We start from the raw sequence: 5,759 nt of genomic DNA, 5'->3' as shown, positions 1-5,759 counted from the left end.
CGATGTCCTTCTCTGGGACGGGGGATTGGTGGTGGGGATCTCTGGGAGTCGGTGAGGAGGACGTGGCTGCTGCCGCTGCTCTCACCTAGTGTGCCCTGAAGGGTGCCGTGTGGAACCTCTCCCGGGTCACGTGGAACTGTTGGCACTGTGACCTCACAGAGCAGGTGTGGGTGGTCTTTCCAGTCTCCAGTTTGGCTCTGGAACTTCCCCCTCAGGGGAACCCATTCTGTCCAACTTTCCACTTGTAAGATGGCCTTGAAGGGCCATGCCAGGCACTCAGGGGCTGGACAGGGGCAAGACTTGGGGCTCCAAGATCCAGGCCATGCTTTTTCTTGCTCTCAGACCCTTTCTGCCCCAGGCTTCCTTACCTTCTTAGGCTGTACACAGATTTATTCTGTAATGCCAAGCTTCTCACTGGTGGACGTTTGACATAATACAAAACAATGGGTGTTGTTGTCTTAGTAAAGTTCTACATTTTACTGGTGAAAAATAAAAGCATGCAGAGTGGGAATGTCTGGTTATGGTTTTTCTACTTGGATTGCGGAACTAAAATGAATTCAGTTTTGCCCCCTGGTGGCAGTTGGCTTCCCTGGTGGCCTAGATGGTAAAGCATCTGCCTGCAATGCAGGAAACCTGGGTTCGATCCCTGGGTCAGGAAGATCCCCTGGAGAAGGGAATGGCAACCCACTCCATTACTCTTGCCTGTAAAATCCCATGGACAGAGGAGCCTGGTAGGTTATAGTCTATAGGGCCGCAAAGAGTTGGACACGACTGAGAGACTTCACATGGACATGGCTGTTGCTCAAATTGCAGGCTCAGTACTTGTGGTAAACAGAGTAACTGTCCTCTAAAGAGGCTCATGTGCTAAAGCCTGAACATGTTAGGTAATGTAACAGTTCAGTTCTGTCGCTCAGCTGCGCCCGACGCTTTGTGACCCCTATGGACTGTAGCACGCCAGGCTTCCCTGTCCATCACCAACTCCCGGAGCCTGCTCAAACTCATATCCATCGAGTTGGTGATGCCATCCAACCATCTCATCCTCTGTCGTCGCTTTCTCCTCCTGCCTTCAATCTTTCCCAGCATCAGGCTGTTTTCCAATGAGTCAGTTCTTCACATCAGATAACGTAACAAAGGGGGAACTAACACTTGCAAATGAGATTGAGGTTGCTAATCAGCTAACCTCGGAGAAGGCAATGGCACCCCACTCCAGTACCCTTGCCTGGAAAATCCTGTGGACGGAGGAGCCTGGAAGGCTGCAGTCCACGGGGTCGCTGAGGGCTGGACACAACTGAGTGAATTCACTTTCACTTTTCACTTTCATGCATTGGAGAAGGAAATGGCAACCCACTCTAGTGTTCTTGCCTGGAGAATCCCAGGGACGGGGGAGCCTGGTGGGCTGCCGTCTATGGGGTCGCACAGAGTTGGACACAACTGAAGTGACTTAGCAATCAGCTAACCTTGAAATCAGAGAATATGCTAGATTATCCAGGTGGGCCCAGGCGGGCCCTTAATGATAGAGGTCCTTAAAAGTGTAAGAAGGAGGCAGATAAGGAGAGAGATGGCAGCATAATGATCCTAACTTACTGGTTCTGAAGATGGAAGAAGGGACCATGAGCCAAGGAACGAAGGCCAGGAAGTGGATTCTCTTCTATAGTTTCTAGAAGGGAACAAAGTCCTGCCAGTACCTTGATTTTAGCCCAGGGAGACCCATTTTGGGCTTCCAACATCCAAAATGATTAAGATAATAAATTTGTGTTTGCCAGTCACTAAGTTGGTGATAATTTATAGCAGTGGTAGGAAGCTAAGACAGTGCCTAGAAGAATATTCAGTGAAGGAGGAGCTCTGAAATGCTGCCACAGTCATTATTACAGGGGCCATTCAATGGTACATTCTTTACCCATTGAACAAGTTTTTATGAAATACCCGGTATTTATTAAGCACAGGTGTGAGCAGAACCAGCTTTTATCCCTGGAGTGGAGGGTGATGTGGCTGCAGACTAGCCTCCATGTAGCGGGTGCTCACAGAATGGCGCTGCAGGGAGGAGGGGCTGGTGAGAACCCCCCTCCTTTGTGTCTACTGGCCGGCACCCAATGCCCCCTGGTGCTTGAAATGTGGAGGAAGAGGAAGTGTTCATGCGGAGAGCAAACACCAAGAGTGGCTTTGGTCAATATTTGTGCCACTGTCCGCTGAATCTGATCTTTGCCTCAGCTCCTGTGAGGACCAGGAGGGCTGGTCTTATGCATTAGTGGGTAAGTGGGGGCCAGGAGAAGGATGTTAAGGAGCATGCGGCCAGCTCCTCTCATTCCTTTGTGCCTCAAGAATGAGTCGGGGGAGCATGGGCTCAAAGGCAGGACTGGTCCAGGGGAATTCTGGCCTCTCAGGGAAAGGCCTGATGGTTTCTACACTTCCTGTCTGCTCGCTCTGTGAGCCCTAGGGGAGGACCCAGCACAGGCAGGCCTGGCCCCTGGGCCTGAAATATGGGCTGGTGTGGAGTCAGTGGGAGCCATGGAGAACTCTGGAGTTGGGGAAAGCCCTGGGCCCTTTGTGCCTATACTCCAGGAGAGCCATGCAGAGGAATGGAGGGGACTTCCCTATAGCTCTGCCATCACCTCCTGTGCTCACATGCATGGACACACACAAACACATATGCACACCCCTAATGTCAGGAAACAGACTGCTAGACCCACCTACACATACACGTTCAGCCTCACAGACACACTCAGTATACTAAGTCCACTTAAACATATTGCCCACAGAACTCCCCACACCTGCACTCATGTAGGTTCATATAAACAGGCAAGTGACACCACAAACCAAGATGGCAACACACACACAATCACACACTTCATGTGCACACCCACACACAATCACGCACTTTCCTCTGACATCAGTAATTATGACCTAGTGCACTTTCACTTTTCACTTGCACGCATTGGAGAAGGAAATGGCAACCCACTCCAGTGTTCTTGCTTGGAGAATCCCAGGGATGGGGGAACCTGGTGGGCTGCCGTCTATGGGATGGCACAGAGTCAGACGTGACTGGGGCGACTTAGCAGCAGCAGTGTGTATGCATGACTACACGCATAAACACACACACATATAAGCACACATATAACCCTGAGACACGCACGTATAGACAACCCCCTTCAGGAGCACTCAGTTCTTCGGGGCCCATACAGCCAAGGTGGAGGCTGTAGTTTGTGACGTGGACACTGCTGACAGGCTCAGTCCTCCATGAGTGGGATGCGCCTTCGGAGAGAAGCTGAGTGTTAAGCAGCAGGACCGGGTCTTCCACACCCTCTCCTCTGTTGCGCTTTGAGTTTTGGCTCCGCGTGTGATGGGGGGGAGTGTGGGACCAGAAACGGGGCTCAGCTGATGCTGGGGACGGGGCTCAGGTATCCTCCTGCTCCTGCTAGAAGAGCCGTGTTTCCCCGTGGAGGTGCAGGCGGGAGGTCGGCCATCCCCCTGACCTATTTCTTTCTGTTTGCATCTTTTTATTGAAATGTAGTTGGCTTCCAATGCTGTGACAGTTTTTGCCACCCAGCAAAGTTACTCAGTTATACACATATGTGTGTGTGCTCCTGAAATATGTGTGTGTGTTAGCTGCTCAATTGTGTCTGACTCTTTGTGACCCCATGGTCTGTAGCCTGCCGGGCTCCTCTGTCCAGGGGATTTCCCAGGCAAGAATACTGGAGTGGGTTTTCATTTCCTCCTCCAGGGGATCGTCTTGACCCAGGGATCAAACCTGGGTCTCCTGCACTGCAGGCAGATTCTTCACTGTCTGAGCTGTCGGGAAAGCCTCAATATAAACATATAAACATTATTTTTTTATTGGAATGTAATTGCTTTATGATGTGATGTTAGTTCCCACTGTACAATGAAGTGAATCAGCTCTATGTATGCATATATCCTTTCCCTCTTGGACCTGCCTCCCACCCCACCACTTCAGGCCCCTCTCACCCCCAGACCATCACAGAGCTGTACAGCAACTTCCCACTCAATCTGTCATACAGAGTGAAATAAGTCAGAAAAAGAAAATCAAATATCATATATTAACGCATACATGTGGAATCTAGAAAAATGGTACAGATGAATCTGTTTCCAAGGCAGGAATAGAGACACAGATGTAGAGAACGAACATGTGGACATAACGGGAAGGCGAGAATGGGAGATTTGGATTGACATATGTATATATATATATACACACATTCTTTGTAACTACTCTTTCCCATTATGGTTTATCACAGGATGGGGAAGGTGGTTCCTGGTGCTGTACATTAGAACCTTGTTGTTTGTCCATTCTAAACGGAACAGTTTGCATCTACCAAGTCCAAACTCCCAGTGCCTCCCTCCCTCCCTACTGCTTTGGCAACCACAAGTCTGTTCCCTCTGTGAGTCTGCTTCTGTTTCATAGATAAGTTTATTTATTTTAGATTCCACCTATAAGTGATTATCTCCTTGATTCTGGGCACCTCTTTCCTGCTGGGGATGCCTCCTGGGGCAGCCATCCTTCTACAAGTCTGCTTGTCTTTGAGGTTCCAGAGCTGCCCAGCCCCAGGGTCTTAGAGCAGCTGGCAGCAAGCTTGCTACGTGGCAATGCCACTGCACACATAGGGTGAGATACTTTGGCAAAGGTCATGTTTGCAGGGAAAACACTTGCAACCACAAGCAAACCTGCCCCTCCCTGGATCCCTCCTTGGTGGACCCTGCGCACCGGGGAGCCTCATAAAGCAGTTTCCACACCTGCTTGGGACTGCGGAGGGCTTGGCTGGGGCTGAGAGTCTACCTGCCCTGGGAACCGCCTGAGGTAGGAAGAGAGATGGGGCTGGAGCCAGGGAGGAGCCTCGATTTTTCCATCTGTTCAATGGGGATGCTACTTCCAAAAGCCTTCTGCAGAAGGGCCCATCCCTTATCTTGCTGTGGGACCCTGGACAAGTGCCACCTCGTTGGGCCTTAGTTATCTATCTGAGCAGCAGCCCCTGACCCTGGTCCCACCTGACTCCTTCTCCCTAAGTCCGCTGAGCTGGGCTGAGTGGGGAGGGGCTGGGGACCATGTGAGAGGCCTACACTTAGGACATTTCCTCACCCGGCACAGGATAAGATGAGAATGGGAAGCACCCCGGATCCTTCCCTGGAGGGTTCGGACCGCTGGGCACAAGGCCAGGCTAGGTTCCTGGCATCATGTGGCACAGCGCTGGCCTTGGGGCACTGGGCCTAGGCTCCCTCCTGGGGACGGGACATTGCCCTCAGTCTCCCCATCTGGGAGTCCCCTCATCCTCCTCTGGCACGACTTGGGGCCTGCACCTGCTCCTAATTTGCTGCGTGGTCCTAGGCAAGGCCATGTCGTCTCTGGGCCTTGGGACCATGTCCAGACCAGATGCCACCATGGTTGCTGAAGAAGCAGGCTGGGATGGGGATTCTTCTCAGAGCAGAGATGCAAAAAATGATGTGCAGGGGTGAGGGGTCATGGGCAGGGCTGGGATCGCCGCTCATGGTTTGCGACCTCTGGGTTGGGATGGGATTTAAGCCACCCCGGGTGGGGCCATTCTGGACCAGTTCCTTGATGCTTGTCCCCACTCCAGCCCACAGATCCTGGGGGGAAGGGGCCAGGGCCACCATGCCTGGGGCGTGTGGGCTGGGCCTGCTGCTGGCGCTGCTGCTGCTGCCCGTGGTCAGCGCCTCCAGGCCGGGCACCGTGTTCAGACTCAACAAGGAAGTGCTGAGCTATGGTAAGAGACGTGCCGTCAGGCTGTCGGCCA

The sequence above is a fragment of the Oryx dammah genome, unplaced genomic scaffold (assembly GCF_014754425.2).
Source record: "Oryx dammah isolate SB20612 unplaced genomic scaffold, SCBI_Odam_1.1 HiC_scaffold_10, whole genome shotgun sequence".
In the NCBI taxonomy this organism is placed as follows: domain Eukaryota; kingdom Metazoa; phylum Chordata; class Mammalia; order Artiodactyla; family Bovidae; genus Oryx; species Oryx dammah.
This window is presented reverse-complemented; position numbering follows the sequence as displayed.